Source organism: Trematomus bernacchii, unplaced genomic scaffold (assembly GCF_902827165.1).
Source record: "Trematomus bernacchii unplaced genomic scaffold, fTreBer1.1, whole genome shotgun sequence".
Lineage (NCBI taxonomy): Eukaryota > Metazoa > Chordata > Actinopteri > Perciformes > Nototheniidae > Trematomus > Trematomus bernacchii.
This window is the reverse complement of record NW_022987712.1, coordinates 414,627-435,147: the sequence shown is the minus strand read 5'-3', so window position 1 is coordinate 435,147 and position 20,521 is coordinate 414,627.

The following is a 20,521-nucleotide window of genomic DNA, read 5'->3' as shown; positions in this document are numbered from 1 at the left end:
CAAATATCTGTTATAAGGTTTGAAGTATAAAGCTCATTTTTAGTAGTTATTTTGACTTTTTCTGACTTGAAATACTGCAATACGGTTTGTCACATGTCACTGTTGATTAGTGTGTTTTGTAAAGAGCATATTCTGCTCATCTTCATGTTATTGTGTGCATTTCCTGTAGGATTGCAGCCTTTGCAGACCATGCACACAGACCTATAGAACACACAGTGAAAGGGTGACAGAGCCTCTGTAATGCAGATTAAATACTTTTGTGTGGATGTGGTAATTGAGAACTGAAGTGTTTTTGCTTCCTGTGAGACACGTGCAAAGTATCATTTAAAAAAAAGTGAACTTGGGACAAGACAAACCTTTTTAAGACACTGCAAAGTTGCCTCTTATTCCAAGTCTTTCAGTTATAATGCATTGTTATTATTGAACTATAAAGCTTCTACTAAAGTATGAATGAGGGCAAAGATCCTCCCCAGTCAGCATTATATTTATTAAGATAAAAACCAATGAAGGACCTCCAGAGTATGCTGATGAGACCCTGCAGAAGTTTTTGTTTTTGCAGACTTCACATATTTACTCATTTATATTTTACAGCGCCCGATACCATCTCCTCAAACACAATATGTCTCTTTGCTCTCTTATGTAATGGAGAGCACCACATGTGTTGGCTCACACACACACACACACACACACACACACACACACACACACACACACACACACACACACACACACACACACACACACACACACACACACACACACACACACACACACACACACACACACACACACACACACACACACACACACACACACACACACACACACACACACACACACACACACCCTGCAGAGAGGTCAGCTGGTCAGCGTCTTTGCACGCGACACTTCCTGCCTGCCTGTCAGGTCAGATGAACCAGCGGCCATCGCTGAGAGACGTAAAACACAGCGAGCAACATCCTACGTGAATGAGTCAGGGCCAAAAATAGCAGAAGACTTTGGTGTGTGTGTGTGTGTGTGTGTGTGTGTGTGTGTGTGTGTGTGTGTGTGTGTGTGTGTGTGTGTGGTGTGTGTGTGTGTGTGTGTGTGTGTGTGTGTGTGTGTGTGTGTGTGTGTGTGTGTGTGTGTGTGTGTGTGTGTGTGTGTGTGTGTGTGTGTGTGTGTGTGTGTGTGTGTGTGTGTGTGTGTGTGTGTGTGTGTGTGTGTGTGTGTGTGTGTGTGTGTGTGTGTGTGTGTGTGTGTGTGTGTGTGTGTGTGTGTGTGTGTGTGTGTGTGTGTGTGTGTGTGTGTGTGTGTGTGTGTGTGTGTGTGTGTGTGTGTGTGTGTGTGTGATGATCACAGCTCCGTCATGTCTTGGGGTTTGTTCTTCTGTCGCTGTCACATAAATGTGTCAGCGGGTGGGGAATCACATGTCTCCAGACAGAACAGTGTGAGGACACACACACACACACACACACACACACACACACACACACACACACACACACACACACACACACACACACACACACACACACACACACACACACACCAGCTCTCTGCTGCTCCTGTAAACACAAGAATGACAGAAATGGCTCAGAGCCTCAGAATACTGACATCTGTATTTTATGTCATCTTTTTTTCCTTCTAATTTGTTATTATTTGGTGCAGGCACGAAACATACTACCAATAGAAATACATTGCTTCTAAAATCGTTCTGTGTCAGAATACTTAAATCTGTATTTTTTTAAATGTCTTTTTCCTTCTAATTTCTTATTATTTACATTGCTTTTAAAATCGTTCTGTGTGACACGAAAAAAATGGCGAAATCGTGTTGGTGAACACGAATCAATAGATTAAATTCGTGACTATAACACGAAATGCCGTGAGACTGGGTTGTGTATTTATACAGCACCTTTCAACACAAGGCAATTCAAAGTGCTTTACAAAAATGAAAGACATTAAGAAACATGTTATAAAATGGCATTTAAAACACTAATTTCAAGCAAAAGATAATAAAACATGAATAACAAAGGTACATGAGTGAAAGTCACAGAGCAGAGTGAGATACACACGTCTGAAAGGTTGAGCTCTGACTCTCAATCATTGCTCACTTTTTAGAAGCAATAGTTTTCTATGACCTCACTTTCTTTCTACTTTCTTTGTTAACTTATCCGTTAGTTATTTCAAGTGTTTCATGCTAAACGCACCCCTCAGTATCCTCATTATATACACAAACTGGGCTCTGTGATCGACCACATGTGTTTCTTTAATAGTGTTTGAAAGGACACTCTCCCCCCCGCTGCAGGACACTTGTGTTTTATATAAATAATAAATGCATCTTCTTCTGTTGTTTGCTCCTGAAGGACACAGTTTGATATTAAATCAGTGAAAGGAGAGGTTAAGCCACGTGGGGACATGGCTTCCACTGAGTTGTGTTTTTAATTTCATGCATCTGTTATTTCAATGCACAGCAGAGGACACATTCTCTATCCTAAATATCTTGGTTTCTTCTTTCTTCCTTTTAACATTTTTTTATTTGAGTTTTTTCCACACATGGCAGTTATTTTAAAGGGGACCTATCATGCAAAATGCACTTTTTGATGTCTTTTATACATAACTATGTGTCCCCGGTGTGTCAGGAGACTCACGCAGCGTCAGAAAATAAAACCCTCTCTCTTTTCCTCCGTACCCAAATCTCTAAAAACGGGGCTACAACGGAGCTGATCCACGGCCCTATCAGAAAGTTGCTATCAGAAACAATGCCCGACTGTTTTGGACGTAATATGGTCGGTGTTTACATTAGCATCGCTAACACTCAGAGCTAACCTGTACTGGAGAGCATGTGTGTGAAGAAGCAGGAAATAAAAAGGAACTCACCTTGTGGTATAACCGGCAAGAGAGAAAGCCTTTGAGCTCCATACTGTTTCAGAGATAATCCATGATATGGAGTTTCATCACGGCAGAATCTGCCGGTAGAATCTCCCGCATGAGCAGACATAAGCTCCACCCCTCTTTTTTATCAATTTTTTTTAAAGCTTTATACCCAGAATCAGCACTTTTGAAACAGGAAGTGAAATAGAGGGATATGAGGCATGGCTAGAATGTGTGATCTGTTTGGTATTTTGAGCAAAACACTTCATAGACATGTTTTTTATATATTTTATATATCTGAGACCGATGCTATTGCCTACAAATAGCATGATAGGTGACCTTTAAAACAAAACATGTACACAAATATTTTCCTCGGAAATGTAGATGTAGAGATTTGCTCACTGAATCAATCAATCAATCAATGTTTATTTGTATAGCCCAATATCACAAATGTTACATTAGTCTCAGTGGACTTCACAGTTTGTACAGAATATCAGTATGACAATACGACACCCTCTGTTCTTAGACCCTCTGTCCTTAGACCCTCACATCGTACAAGGAAACACTTCCAGAGAGAAACCCAGAGTTTAAAGGGGAACATGGGAGAAACCTCAGGGAGAGCAACAGAGGAGGGATCCCTCTCCCAGGACGGATAGACGTGCAATAGATGCCGTGTGTAAATCAAAGAGATAATACATTTTACAGCATAGGCAGACCAAATGTTTGGAAATGCATGTGTCTATAATAAGAAGATGAATCCACCAGGATGTCAACAATCCTGTGGGAGCCATCAGGGAAGTAGTATGATGAGAGTCAGGCAGGACCGCAGAGACAGGATCAGCCACGACTTGAAGTCCAGGACTCAGGATGCAGGACTCAGGATGCAGGACTCAGGATGCAGGACTCAGGACTCAGGATCCAGGACTCAGGACTCAGGACTCAGGATGCAGGACTCAGGACTCATGATCCAGGACCACAGCAACAGGATCAGCCACGACTCAGGATCCCGGCGTAGATAGACACCAACAAGAAACTGAAGGCTGAATTCAACCGATATTTGTATTAAAATGTCTTCTTAGTCTGGTGCACAATTATATTAATTTGAACACTGGGCAGCAAATGTTGTTGCACTATGCCACTTTCAGAAAAACATCCATCACAAATTCTTGACATTTTAATGGTTGATGACTCAACATTTATTGATTAAAGAAAATTGACAAACGTGAACATAAAACATATAATCAATCCAAAAAAAACAACGTTATTACACTCAGGGTCCAGATAAAAGACTACACTACATATAACAAATTACATACACAGCATAAAAAAAAATCATAGTTTAAGAATAATTTAAATCAGTGTCCTACAAAGAAACAACTATAACACTGTAATAACAACAATAATGTGGTATTAGTAATATCACCACTAAAGCTCCTCAAAGGACCAGATTGTTGGCTAAACTTCACATTTCCTGGGACTTTGACAACGGACTATTTGTGATCGCTTCTTCTCACTTTTGAGAGACGACCTTAGGAGTTTAGTGAGGATTGAAAGAGGTCCAGCTGACGCCTGCTTTCCAACCATCTTCTCAAATCTCACTTTTGAGAGACGACCTTGGGAGTTTCTCGGCTGTCACGCTCTCTTCTAAAGCCAGATTCTTCTCATACAGCTCTTTCTCTTGGCTCTGGATCTTCTTTGAGGCTTTGAGGTTTATTTGTATGGCGCAATATCACTAATTTTACATTTATCTCGGGGGACTTTACAGTTCGTACAGAATATAAATATCATAAAAAGACACCCTCGGACAAGGAACAATTTCCAAAGAAACCTGACAGTTACCGTGTGGACAAATGGAAAAAACATAGGGGAAAGCAATAGTGGACAGACGTGCAACAGCTGAAAATAAAAAAGATAATACATTCAAAAAAATAAAACATATTCAAAATTATAACTAAAAAACATATTTGCGTCGATGCCAGTCGCACACTCAAAATGTCCTTGGAGGATCATTTTCTAGTGTGCTGTACAATTTGACTGGAAGAGATATGGACTGAAGTCTGGGCGTGGGTTTCCTTGAGCATAGCTGAGCCTCTCATGTCTGACTTGGAGGGCGGTGTGAGTCCTGAGCAGCTCACGATACTCAGCGTTGATGTCCCAGTGCCTCCTCCCCAGATTGGTGTACTCCTGCTGCAGGTGGTACAGCGCCTTATTGCTCTCATCCAGGGAGTCTTTCTGCTCCCTGAGCCTGAACTCGGTGTCACTGATGTTTCCAAAGTTGTAGTTTGTCTCTGCACGTTGTTTTTCCTGAAGCCTGGGGAAGGTTTCCTGAGCCTTCTGCAGAGACAAGGTCAATTTGTTGTTTTCCTCCAGAGTTGTGATCTGCTTCTTCAAAGCTTCTTGAAGCTCGTCGCGGTGCTTCTCACACCTGCTCCTTTCTTTGTCCAAACTGGAGGAGATCTGATCAACAGTATGGTGCAGCTCAGAGTTTCTTGTCTTCTCCTGTTTGAGGGCTTCTTCCAGATCGGCCTGTCTCATCTTGATCTTTGACTCCTTTGCTTTGAGCTCATTTACAATGCACTGTAGATTAGTGATGGTAAACTGATTCTCAGAAATGCTATCATTTGCCCTTGACAGCATCTCTTCTTGGCGCGCAGAGAGAGAGCGGAGATCACATCTTTCTCTGTCATGTTCTCTCTCCAGGACAAGGAACTTAGCCCTGATGTCAGCATTCTCCCTCCTTAATGTCTGCATGTCGTACGCAGATGCTTCTCTCTGTTGCTGAGCGAGGATTGAAGGAGGTCCAGCTGACGCCTGCTTTCCAACCATCCTCTCAAATCGCTTCTTCTCACTTTTTAGAGACGACTTCAGGAGTTTCTCGGCTGTCAGGCTCTTCTCCAAAGCCAGGGTCTTCTCAGACAGCTCTTTCTCTTGGCTCTTGATCTTCTTTGAGGCTCTGGAGAAACGAGCCTCCTCCGTCTTAATGGCCTCCTCCAGTCTGCTGTTAGCTCCTCTGTCGCCCTGAAGCTTCTTCTCCTCAACGTGCCGTTTATTGAGAGCAGCCTCCAGTTCACTTTGCAGTCTTCTGTTCTCACAGGCGAGCTGTTGGTTCCCCCGAGTCAGACGGCCCAGTTCTTCTGCTTCCTTCTCCTGCTGAGAGACGGCCGCCTCGTAGTCCCTCTGCAGTCCCTCAGAAGCCAAGGTCTTCTCAGACAGCTCTTTCTCTTGGCTCTGGATCTTCTTTGAGGCTCTGGAGAAACGAGCCTCCTCCTTCTTAATGGCCTCCTCCAGTCTCCTGCAAGCTCCTCTGTCGCCCTGAAACTTCTTCTCTTCACTTTGCAGTCTCTTGTTCTCAGAGGCGAGGTGTTGGTTCCCCTGAGTCAGACGGGCCAGTTCTTCTGCTTCCTTCTTCTGCTGAGAGACGGCCGCCTCGTAGTCCCTCTGCAGTGAGCTGCTTTTTGTTTGCTCCTCTGTGAGGTCTGAAGCACACTTGCTCACTCTCTCCTGTAGTGAGGTAACAATGCTGACCTTGGCTTCAATGTCGATTTGGAGATTCAGGACATTTGAGTGCAGGGATTCAATGTGTTGGTCTTTTTTCAGACTTTCCTCCTGCTGCTCAGTGAGGCGCTCCTTTATGGCTGTCACTGAGGCCGTATTCAACACGAGCATCTCTGAGATCTCTCTTTGGTGCCGGCTGGAGGATGCATGCTGAGCTCTGTGGAGCTTCTCAATCACCTTCTTGTCTTCTTCAAGCTCAGAAGTCATTATAGTGATTCTGTTTTTCAGCTTTGTGTTGTCACGCTTCGGCTCTTTCTGTGACTGTTTCAGAGCAGCGTTTATGAGCTTCATTTTATCGCAAAGGGAATTATTTTCATCTTGCTCAAACTTCAGAGTCTTTGCAAGAGAGTTTTTTTCTTTTTGCTCGTCCTTCAGGGCTGCTTTGTGCTGAGCTGTAGATGATTTCTCCTTCATCAAAGCCTCTTCAAGAGCAGCTCTGGCTTTTCTCTCCTCATCCAGGGCTTCCTGAAGGCCAGAGGATTTGTCAGATCTCTCAGATCTCTCAGATCTTTCAGAGTCCTCTGTCTGTGAAACATAAAATAATAATTATTGTGTTGTCTATGTGCAGTGTTAACTCTGCATCAATGGGTGTGAAAAAGTATGCTGTGATCAACTGCATTAAAGATGATTTACTATTTTGATATTTATTTTTTTGAAAGACTTTAGTAAAGAAACTAAAGCGTTGAGTATTAGCTTTTAGTGTAATTGTAGACATGTGTGCCACTGAATTGAATTCTTACCTCATCAGAGGAAGTGTCGCTGTAGTTTTCTCTGTTGCTATTATCAAAGTTCGCAATCTCGTTGATTTCGGGCTCTTCCTCATCATTAAGGTCCAATGAATCTTCGAAGTCTTCATCCGTCGAGTATACATACTCTTGATCCTCCTCAACTTCCTCCTCCACCTTGTTTGCAAACTCCTGCCCCTCCTCCATGGTTTCCTCCTGGATTTCCTCCTCAATCTCCCCCTCGATCTCCTCCCCACCCCCCTCCTCAATTTCCGCCAGGATTTCCTCCTCAATCTTCTCCTCAATCCCCTCCTCAATCTCCTCCTCAATTTCCTCCTCGATCTCCTCCTCAACAGAACTGTCCTCAGAGGGACAATTCTTTCGGAGCCATGGAGAGTCGTTGTACGTCATGTTGAAAACTGATCTTTCTCTGTCCATCTTATTATCGTGAAGAAATAGCTGCTTCTTACTGATTCTGTGAACTCGATGTGGCGGGGATAAAACCTGGCTTGTTATCGTCCTGCACAAACTGCAAATAGGTTGTGTATTTAACCTGAGAGCATGCTCTCTTGCAGCCACTGTGGTATGACATCATCAGGTTCAGTATGACTTCAGAGCCGAACATTCCGGAATGTGCTTTGGTCTACCGACACATTCCACATTCCATTTCAAAGTATTCCACATTCCATTTCAAAGTATTCCACATTCCATTTCAAAGTATTCCACATTCCATTTCAAAGTATTCTTCCTTTCCTCTCCTTGGTATCTAGACATTCTAAAAGTATGGTGGAAAGTATATTTTAAGTCACGTGATAAGCAAAGTCTTCAATGGCTTTCCCAAACTGGAACTCCTGCATGCACTTGGTTGTATACTGGACAATCAAAGATGATTAACAAAAGGCCTTACAGAGGAATTGATCAATGCATCAATTATTTGACAGGTGTAAAATGAACAGACTTCCCTGTAGCCTTAGAAAGGCCAATTATTGGCTGATTTGTCAACCATTAAGGATATATGTCACGAACTTGGAAACACAAGGATAAGGACTCAAATGCACGACCCGGGAGACAGATGTAAAGTATGAGTAATATACTTTTATTCCAAAATAGGTAAACAAAAAATGATCGACACTCTTAACGAGGTGACAAAAAGGCTCAAAAAAGGCACAACGAAAATCGCTCACTAAGTGAGGAACAAAACTTTCAAGGAATTTCAGGAGCATGAATCAGGCTTGAGACAATATATGTAATCGCTGGTAAGCAGACTACTGGCATGGAGACAGGACAAGACGAACTGACACAAGACAAAGGAAGGCTGGGGAATTTAAACAAGAGGTAACTGGGCACAGGTGGAAACAATCAGGGGCGGGGCTGACGCTGATGAGAGCGGGAGACACACACCAGGATAGGGAGTGAAGGGACCTGGAATGAAACCCAAAGGTGAGTACCACAATAAGACAGGACGTGGGAGACAAGACAAAACATGATTAAACAAAAACATAAAACAGGACTGAACTCTTGTTGACGGGACACAACAATATATTGACAGAATTTTAACAAAAAAATGTTTATTGATGATAGATTTATTAGATGAATGAAATATTTATGCAACAGCAGTGGAGACCTATACGACAGTCCACTACAAAAGATTGCCAGACCTCACTTAAATGTACATTCTTGGTTTTGCAATTTAGTTTTACTTTCAGAGAGCAAGCTCTGCACTGATCCTCGATGCACAGCCCGAGCCACTTAGATATGTGTTTATCTGCCAACTAACATGAGGCATTTAGTACAGAGATATATATAGACGGAACAGTCGTGTTTCTTCACTGAAGTGCTCTTGTTTTTCTGCCTCAGGCTGCGAATCGGCTCTTATTACTGGTAGGAGACCATCCGGACTCTCCTCCCTGTTAGCAATATAAGCTGGCTTTGATGCGCTCCTGCTGCTGGGTTATTTTCTACACGGCAGGCCACTGTAAAGTGAGGCAGGTCCCTGGATAACTGTTTACATTGATGGAACTTAAGGGTGACTTGGAGATACACCACACACACAAAATAAACACAGGAGGACAGACATGTGAAACACACAGACCAATTAGTAGTTCGTTTACACCAGGGGGGTCCAAACTACAACCCGGGGGCCACTATCACTATTTCACTTTTTTAAACTATTTTCTTCTTGTATTTACTATTTACTTGCACTATATTGTTCTGTTTATCTGTGTTTTGTGTTGGAGAAGTCTGTGACACAAGATTTTCATTGACATAACTACACTGTAACTATGTTCGTTTGAAAAATAAAGAACCTTGAACCTTGAAATGCGGCCCGCGGACCATTTTGAATCGGCCCTCAGCAAATTAAAAAAGTATAATGAAATATGGCCAACAAATTAAACTTCTGCTTGCCTTGTGTTGTACTTCTTAAATATACATGTTCAAATATATTACACAGTATTCATGTGTAAATAAGCCCAATTTTCAAATAAATTCAGTCAATTAAAGTTGAAAACATTTTCTAACAAATCTAATGTACATAACAACCTTGAAATATACCCTTCATATTTCCTCTAATCATAAGCAATCTGAAGCCTCTGTTTTAAGGAATGAGCATGCCAACACTTATTGTAACAAAATAAATGAAACCCTATGGAGAGCTTTGATGGAGGCTGTTCTTTTATCTTAAACGCATTTTCAAGTATCAAGAATAATTGACCTACTATTGATTGATTTTTCCAACTTATAACTGATCTTATGAGCCGATATACCTCTCCTCTAGGGAGTGGCCTAGCCCTTCGTATATTTTTCTGTATGTGGCCCTCTGTGAAAAAAGTTTGGACACCCCTGGTTTACACCCTTTTCGTTAAAACCAATAATTATATCTTTCCAAAGTCAAGATAGCATGGATTTATTAAAAACTAAAACTATGGATTTTTTTTATTTTTGACATTCCAAGCATCTAAAAATATATTATAAAAAAACAATCTTGAAAAAAAACAACCATAATTCCTCCTAATCTACAGTACCAAGCGACTGATTTCAATTGATACTGCTCACACAGATGAAACACACCTGCACACACACTGCAAACATCTACAGCAGAGACACAATGAGGTTGATGTGAAAGAGCATCTCAGCAGACCGAGACACACATAAAGATTTCATAAATGATATCGTACCAATCCTCTATAGATGGACTGTTTGGTTTGAGCCATTTCGTTGTGTTTGCTTTCCTGGCACTCAACATCCTGGATAAGTATTTTGTTTTAATATTTGTGGATGTTGAGTGCAGAGGATTCTTCTTTCCGTTGTCGTTCGTACTCCTTATCATTGGCTGTGAGTCTAATTGTTCTTCAACTTTCAGAGAAGGTCAGAGATCTTCATTAGCAGTTTGACAGCTGAGTAGCATGCCGTAAACTTCGGCTGTCATTCAAACACGAAGATTGATGTGAGGGCGAAGTTCATTTATAACTCTCCTGCAAACAGAAACACTTTTGTGCCTTCGTCAGATTTAAGACCGGATAATAAGCTGTGGGAGAAAAGAGGCTGGTGCACATTTAAAGAGGACACGTTTCAGGTGTATGTAGTGTCTCTACTTTAAAGAGTCCTCTCCTGCTGATGTTCAGGTGTATATCAGTATGTAGTGTCTCTACTTTAAAGAGTCCTCTCCTGCTGATGTTCAGGTGTATATCAGTATGTAGTGTCTCTACTTTAAAGAGTCCTCTCCTGCTGATGTTCAGGTGTATATCAGTATGTAGTGTCTCTACTTTAAAGAGTCCTCTCCTGCTGATGTTCAGGTGTATATCAGTATGTAGTGTCTCTTCTTTAGCGTGAGTGTTCCCTAGCAATGTCACTATGTTCTTGAACTCTGGAATGTTACCCTTTGCAGACCATTTACATGCACAGAAACATATAGAATACACTACAGGAAAGGGAAATCCACAACAGTGTTTTTTAAAAGTTCTGGGAGCTGTCCGTGGTGCTGAAGTGTCTTTACTGTGAGCCAGTGACAGTGATAAAAAGTGTGTAGAAGTGTGAGGACAATTTAAAATGCCTCTTTCGCTGCAGGCTAAAAACCTGAGTCAGTATTTCCTGCATCTCATCAACATCAGAAATGATCTCTTTCTCTTTTTGCCGTTTTTTGATTATATCCCCCTGTTTCTCACGTCCTTTTGAATGCAGGGCGATGCATCTGCCAAATGGACATGATGTAAATTGAGCTAATGCTTTTTTAATGTGACTCATTTTTGTCCCAGAGCACAGATGCTTCTGCAGGACAAGAAGAGTCGTTTAAGCGAAGATAATGAAGAGAGACAGGTCCACAAACACTTATTCATACGTTCACTAGAAGTACCAATAATACACTGTTCAAAATACAAATATATATAATGTTTAGAAATATGTATAAACCTATATATACACAATCAACAGACACATTTATACACATGCACACATGAATAAAAGCACAACAATCAATATACAATAACAGTCACTTGAGAAATGTGCATTGGTGCAAAAGACTGTCCATAGCAGCGTAAAAAGTGTCTGGTGCTGGAACAAGAATAAAGTAAGCATTCAAATTAAATTGTTCGTCATGTGGAAGGCTGAGAGCGGTTAAAGGAGGAGTCGGCGAAGATAATGAAGAGAGACAGGTCCACAAACACTTATTCATACGTTCAGACCTCTACAGCCGCAGGAGTTATGAAGGAAGCAGATTAAGGACACGAGGCAGCAAACAGCAGACTTCAGGAGACATGCAGTGAATTTAAATTAACCCGAACCCTTTTAAACCTTGAACGTGGTAGTTTCTCTTTTATTTGAGTTATTTGTAATTTATTCTCTTTTATATTTTATTTTTATTTTATTCTTATTTTACTTTTATTTTGGTCTCATTTTATTTATTCACATCTTTGGTTTGTAAAGCACTTTGCATTACCTTTTGTGATTGAAATTTGCTTTATAAATAAAGATTGATTGGATTTAATTTTTTAAAGGTCCCATGTCATGGCCATTTCCACTGATCATAATTCCATTGTTGAGGTCTACTAGAATAGATTTATATTGTGCATTTTTCCAAACTCACATTGGTTTCTCAAACAGCATCTCTCCAAACTCACATTGGTTTCTCAAACAGCATCTCTGTAAACTACGTGTATTCACTGAATTTCACTCTCTGCCTTTAACGGCTCGTTGTAGCTCCAATAGCTCCAGCCCCCACCCTCCATGTGAGCACAGTGTGCTCTGATTGGTCGGGACGTTGTGAATCGCTCTGAGCTCCGTGGAGGTGTTGTTTCCTTGTTTAGGATACACAGCGAAACACAGCCAAACTCATCCTGAGCACACACAAAGTCACAGCCCAAGTAAAAACAATAAGTGTGTCTTGATATTGAGTAAGAAAAAGGTTGATAAACGCTGTGAGAATGGGTCTGCAGAGAGAATGGGTCTGCAGAGAGAATGGGTCTGCAGAGAGAATGGGTCTGCAGAGAGAATGGGTCTGCAGAGAGAATGGGTCTGCAGAGAGAATGGGTCTGCAGAGAGAATTTCGCCGTGATCCCAACTGTCTGTTATCAGCCTGCAGCCAGGGAGGAGAAATCAGCTGAGCTGCCTGCTCCCTGCACACAGATGTGTGTGTGAGGAAGTCCGTGGATTGGTCAATTTGGACCAATCAGTGGGGGCTTAACGTAACGGCTATGCGGACGTAACGTAACGGCTCCACGGATTGGTCCATTTCGTTCCGGGTACGGCTTGACATCATGCCGTACCCGGAACGAAATGGAAGAATCAAATGGGCAGTGACGTATCTCCAACGAGGCGTTTTGGGGAGGTATTTTCTGTGTTAGAGTTTTACTCGCTACAGGGTGTACTTTGAGGGTTTGTGACTCTGCACACCGTTTACATGCATAAAAACCTTCATAACACACAAGGGGACGGGTAATAACCGGAAAAGCACGACATGGACCCTTTAAATAAACTCATGAAACCCAATCCGAGTCCCAGCTCATGCAGGTGTGTCAAACTTTGACAAATAATCCCAGAGAGAGTTGACGATCTGAAAGTGATCCTGAAATCAGAGAGATTTAAAATCAGTGTTTTCTCTCCGTGGTTCAGTGAGGCGTCGCTGCTTCCTGTCGTTCAACCGCTGACCCTCCGCTCCCTTGTCATAATTATAATGTAGTCGTCAGGGCAACCACACAGCAACACTTACAGCTGAAATAATTACCACTTTGATATCAGCTGGCATTTCTGATCCCCCTAATTCAAGATGCTCAGAGATCAGCGAACACAAAACAGAGCAGAGAGACGCTCATTCAGCGGCTCAATATCACTTTTTATATCGAATAGAATTGGGATGAACCCCTCTTTAATGGTCACAGACGCAGAGCACACAGCACACGGTGACATGTGTTCTCTGCTTTTAACTAATCCTAGTACCAGGAGCAGTGGACAGCTATTGTACAGCGCCCGGGGAGCAATGGGGGGAAGGGTGCGTGATACAAACAAACAACAAATAGCGTGTGCGTTCCATTTTCACTCTACAGCGAGAAGCTCATGGGGCTTTCCCACACCTGTGTCGAGAGCTGGAGTTAAATGAAATCTCATTAATAGTTTGTTTGGGTCCCTCACTTCCGTTTCGCTTCTCATGCACTGATTCGCTAAGCTGAACAGCCAATCAGAGTGATTTCTTTGGCCGACAGCCTCCCGATTCAACATGTCGAATCGGCGGCCGAAAAGACACGATGGTGCAGTACACATCAATCTGAGTAGGGCGATACGACGCTCATCGACGGCGCGACATCTATCGACATCTATCGATCTATCGATCATCTTGGTGTGTAACAGCTTTAAGGCTAAATCAAAAGGAGGTAGGAGTGTTTCCTCGTGCCCTGCAGACAGAAGCAACAAAGTGAAATTACTCTGTGTTGAAGTCTTACTCAGCACCGGAGGTTTTGGCACAGCTGATTGGATCAGAGGTGCCGGCTCAGGTTTTTATTTTTGGCAGATGCATCTCGTCCCAGAGAGCTTCTTCGCCTCGTCTGCTCACCCCCATTGGCTCGTACTACTTTAATGTTGTTCATTTTGGAAAATCACCAGGAACCGAACATTTCAAAAGGCTCGTGTCATCGCTCTCTGAGGTGTCAGGCTGACAGTAATAAGATCACATACTAAAGAAAGGATTTATAGAGGGGTTTAAAACTGGTTTATGATGGTATTGATCCAACTTGCACCCTAATGGAAGATTGCGGGGGGAAACTAAAGGGGTTAGTAAAGTAAAAAATGTATGCCCCTCCATCATCATTTGAGTCTGGGTGTCTTGCTGATGCAGAAAAGAGATGAGAGCACGGGCTGGGTACAAATCTAAAGAGAGTAAGGAAACATACAGGATGGAATGGGGGAGCATCACTTTTTTGACTTGTTCCCTTTCCTGTAGTGTGTTCTATAGGTTTTAGTGCATGTAAATGGTCTGCAAAGGCTTAATTCCCTCGGTTCCCTCCAGAGAGAGTTTTTCTCCCACACACTCCCCTACTGGACTACTTTGTTCACTTCGGAACAACATTTGTGCAAAATAAGAAGTATTGTCATCTATTCATAACATAAATACTCGTCATTGCCATGCTTGAATGTTCAAAAGCTCTTTATTGTTCTGCAGCACCTCTTTTCACCCTCTGTTGTGATTGGTCAACCGCTTAGAGATGTCCCGCCCCTTAGCCTATCACGTACAATGTGTTGGAGCGTTAGCCAATAGAAACGTGAGTGGTGTCACACTCCTAATGAAGATCATCAATTCTCCTGCTACACCCTTTACTCTTGCTGAATGCAAACTCTCCTGTTCTGTGTTTAGTGTTTGCGTCGGCCAGTGACGTTTAGTATTGATTTCAAGCAGTTTAATCACCTTTAATGCTTTGCTCCTGACTACATTTCAGAGCTTCTAATCTCTTACACCACTGAGCAGACACTTAGTCCAACCAGAACCTGTTCCCCGTGCCAGAAGTATACAAAAGCAGTGGACAACACGTCAAGAAAAACAAAGAATACATTCAAAAGTATATATACCTCCTAGACTAATAACTGCACAACATGAATTACATTTCCTTTAAAAATGTTCTTGATGACGTGACACTTGCGGTAAAGGAAAACAGAATTTGGATTGTCTCGAAAAAACATTGTATAACTTTAGCTGGCTTTTCTGTAATAAAAAAGAAAGTCAGTTTTAAAATGTTGTGTCGTCATTGGACTCTGACTGTCCTCCAGATGTTTTATATGTGTGTCTTGCTCCAGCCCAAACACCTCAGTACTACAGATGATTGAATGAGAGTGTTTTAAATTGCTCTACAGTTGTCTGGGTTTCCACTTAATGCCTCCTCTTGTTTGCTTTTAAGTCTCTCTCCTCCGTAATGACACCTCCTCAGACAGAGCGTCCACTCCACAGTTTGACGTCTTGTTGAGTGTTTTTCAGCTTTCTACTGAAGTGTCCATTAAAAGACGATGCAACACATGACCTTGTTTGACCTTGTGTATCTTTCCAACCTCAGATATTTGTCTAGCTTCTTTTTCACTTTACATTAAAGCATTTACTGTAACTTTTAAACCTCCCAGACTTTTATCGCTCAACTTCAGAGTGGTCTGTCTTCTTCTGCTGTTCCCTTTAGTGTTTACTTCCTGTCTGTCTTCTTCTGCTGTTCCCTTTAGTGTTTACTTCCTGTCTGTCTTCTGCTGCTGTTCCCTTTAGTGTTTACTTCCTGTCTGTCTTCTTCTGCTGTTCCCTTTAGTGTTTACTTCCTGTCTGTCTTCTTCTGCTGTTCCCTTTGGTGTTTACTTCCTGTCTGTCTTCTTCTGCTGTTCCCTTTAGTGTTTACTTCCTGTCTGTCTTCTTCTGCTGTTCCCTTTAGTGTTTACTTCCTGTCTGTCTTCTTCTGCTGTTCCCTTTAGTGTTTACTTCCTGTCTGTCTTCTTCTGCTGTTCCCTTTAGTGTTAACTTCCTGTCTGTCTTCTTCTGCTGTTCCCTTTAGTGTTTACTTCCTGTCTGTCTTCTTCTGCTGTTCCCTTTAGTGTTTACTTCCTGTCTGTCTTCTTCTGCTGTTCCCTTTAGTGTTTACTTCCTGTCTGTCTTCTTCTGCTGTTCCCTTTAGTGTTTACTTCCTGTCTGTCTTCTTCTGCTGTTCCCTTTAGTGTTTACTTCCTGTCTGTCTTCTTCTGCTGTTCCCTTTAGTGTTTACTTCCTCTCTTTCTTCTTCTGTTGATTTTTCTGACGTCCAGCTCTCTGTTTTTTAATCTGCTAGCGAGTATTAACAACCTCTGGAATGTCCAAATTGACCAATCAGAATTGAGTATTCAACGACACTGTGTAGAAACATGACATCATTGCATTATAGGAAATGCGACTTTCTAGATAACTTCAAGAACTAGCTACCTAGATTCAGATGCTCCATATATCTCAACTGATACCTTTGTATGTATCTTATAAAGCTTAAGATAACACATTGAACACGTAGCACCTTGTCAAGCTGCCATATTAAAGTGATGAACACATTTAATGTATACATTGTCAACCTCTGCAATATACAGTAATATTAACCGTTCTACTGAGTGCTTTTGCTTGAAGTATATGTTCTGGAGAGGCTAGAGTGCTTTGTTCCAAACTTGCCAAATTACTTTTGACTTCTAAAAATTATTGTATCTGGCATAGAAAATGTCTCGGAGACAGACTGATATCACAGCAGACCGGAGATGGCAAAAGTACACACACCCTTTACTCAAGTGGAAGTACAGATACTCGTGTTTAAAAATACTCTGGTGAAAGTAGAAGTACTGACTAAACTTCTTTACTCAAGTAAAAGGAAAGAGGGCTTTGAAATGTACTTCAGTAAAAAGTACCCATAACTAGCAGCTGTTTTAAAGAGTACCTGACCTCCCTTTATATTAATAGAACAATAATGTCATTGTTAGCTAATGAATGTTTCCATGCTGAACAACGGCAACATGACAACGTTTTCATTGGTCCCTCTTCTTTAGAGAAGACCAGGAAATGATGGATACACGGATCGTGTTCAAATCAATAGGCACGCAATGACTCTAAATAATAATGATCACGCCACCAAACACACATTCAAACTAAAGGAACCAGCCTGTTTGGGAAATGTGAGAAGTAGAAAGTACAGGTATTTGTGTTCAACATGTAAGAAGTAGAAAGTACAGGTATTTGTGTTCAAAATGTAAGAAGTAGAAAGTACAGGTATTTGTGTTCAAAATGTAAGAAGTAGAAAGTACAGGTATTTGTGTTCAACATGTAAGAAGTAGAAATTACAGGTATTTGTGTTCAACATGTAAGAAGTAGAAAGTACAGGTATTTGTGTTCAACATGTAAGAAGTAGAAAGTACAGGTATTTGTGTTCAAAATGTAAGAAGTCAAAGTAAAAAGTCGTCAGAAAAATAAGTAGTGGAGGAAAGTACTGATACCAGAAACATGTACTTAAGTACAGTAAGGAAGTATTTGTACTCCACTACTTCCCACCTCTGAGGATAGTGGAGTAAACGTGTCAGAAAGTTTTCTGAGCGACACAGAGTCAGAGTGACGGACGTCTGCTCAGTATTCACCCGGCGCTGTTTCTACACCCCTTAATCCTCCACATGCCTCCCTGATGGGGACGGATCACTGTCTGCGGGGGGGAATGAAATGCAACGCAGAGAGATGTTCAGGAAACCTCGGTGACTTTGACATGTCACTTCTCCGCTTGTTAAAATATGTCTGTGCAACTTCCAGGGTTTGATATCATGACAAACTTTCTCAAAAGGTGTCATTTTTTTGCCAAATTTGAATGCAACCTGTCATGTAAAGTAAAATTAGCTTCAAAGCCCGACACTTGGAGTATACATGGTATTTTCTCACAGCTAGATACTGGGATTTGGCTTTTTCCGGAAACATGATACAGACATGTCAAAAGGATAGTCTGCAGTAAGATGCTGATGTTGCGTTAACCTTTGGAATAAAAAGGGAGAATTGGAGGACTTTATTCTTCATCTAATCAAACTCATATCTTTGTGCATAAGGTTTATGTACTAAAAACAATCCAATCCAAACTAAAGACACAAGATGTGAAGGATTATGTGTCTCAACAAGTGTCTAAAACCGAGCACAACAAAGTGAAATCTAGACTAATCCAGATTGAAATGGATAAAAGAAGTTGCTGCTGCTTCTGATCCAAAGCCCAAAAATCATCATCAAATAAGAAATGTTCCCCTCTGGCTCTGGACCAAAGAAAATGAACTCCTGCTAAAATAATGATCCCGCCTCACTGAGTCCGTCTGGAGAAGAGCTTCGGCTAAAAGGCGCACTGGTACAAATGCTGCTCCAAAAACAAGTTGAACAATAATGTGAACAAGCTGGTTTCACTTGAAATAAATACAAAAATCTGCCGATAGAACAAGTGAAAATGTGCTTGGTAAGATTTCTTGAAATAAAAAGGGATGTTTAGATAAATCAGATCTTCTAATTAGCTGGAGAACTCATTCTGAACTATATTTCACCAGAATCAGGAGATGCTGTGTTACAAAATAAGCAGCAAATACTCAAATGTGTTCTGTTTTCTGATGCTAGTTGGTGATTTTCTAATAAATATGTACAACAAAGATGTGTTTCATCTGAGACACAACTCAAAATAAGATGTTTTGACTTAACAAGATGATGCGTTGTCCAAAAACAAGACCCTATATCTCACTGCAGTGTTACTTCTGAAGTTATTATGTCTTATATCAGGTGGAGAGACATATTCTGACTAGATGTTCGACACAGATACTGGGCAAGATTTAGAGTTTTTGTGGTGCAGAAAGAGTGACAGACAGACAGACAGACAGACTGACAGACAGACAGATAGACAGACAGATAGACAGACAGATAGACAGACAGATAGACAGACAGATAGACAGACAGACAGACAGACAGACAGACAGACAGACAGACAGATAGACAGACAGACAGACAGACAGACAGACAGACAGACAGACAGACCGACAGACCGACAGACAGACAGACCGACAGACAGACAAACAGACAGACAGACCGACAGACCGACAGACAGACCGACAGACCGACAGACAGACAGACCGACAGACAGACAGACAGACAGACAGACAGACAGACAGACAGACAGACAGACAGATAGACAGACAGATAGACAGACAGATAGACAGACAGACAGACAGACCGACAGACAGACAGATAGACAGACAGATAGACAGACAGACCGACAGACAGACCGACAGACAGACAGACGCTGTATATAAAGCAGGAGAAAAACTGGGGACGTGTGCAAAAGGCAGACAGAGACTGCAGGGTTAAGATGATGTGGGAATAAAGGAGCTGTGAGGATGTTTTTTAAGAATGAATCCAGCAGTGAGCGCTGCACAAACACACAGCTCCCTGCGCTCAGGCGGCTAAAAGGGAATATTATAAAGATGCAAATGTGGCCCATTTACTGAGGAGCAAAAGCTCAGAGTGGATTCTTTGGATGTGTGTGTGTTCGGTGTGTAAATATGCATACAATCAGGAAAAGGACAGGAAGGCAGACACCTCTGATTAGACATAAACACTGTTACAAAAAGTGTTGAGGAAGGAATTAATAAAATGGCTAGAGTCACATACAAATATATACTTAAGTGCTTTTATTTACAGCCAAACATGCTGAAATAACAAAGTTACAAGGACGCCTAGTCCAAAATAGAAAGACAAAATAAACATTAATATATACAGCTCTAAGAAATGTAAACAGGTACCATCAGACTAACCCAAATTCACTTTAGGCCAGAGGTTTATATTTGTTAAGCCCCTCTCCATAGGCCAATCAACTATTTATAAACTTAATTATTGTAATTCTAACTGTCTACAAATGTTAAACATGTATTTCAAAATAATTAAACACAATAAATCAAATAGGTCAACGTATACGACTATTTGTGACCACTGAAGCCCTACACAATTACATTTTGAATACCTAGAAAATATTGTCACCCCTGCCCATGCACTACATGGTACGGTCCAATTCAGCTGTTTCAATGATTGAGCCTCTACTTAAAGGTCACCTATTATGCAAAATCCACTTCCTCATGTCTCTTCTACATCAACATGTGTCCCCTCTTCTTCATGTCTCTTCTTCATCAACATGTGTCCCCTCTTCTTCATGTCTCTTCTACATCAACATGTGTCCCCTCTTCTTCATGTCTCTTCTACATCAACATGTGTCCCCTCTGTGGAAAGAGACTCTGAAAGTTTCAGGAACAAAGATTCTCTCTCTTTTTGTCCTGATCCATTTCTATAAAAACCTGTCTGAAAATAAGCTGATCAGATTTTGGCCACTTTATGATGTCATAACGATGTTTTGGCTTGTTTAAATGGAAGC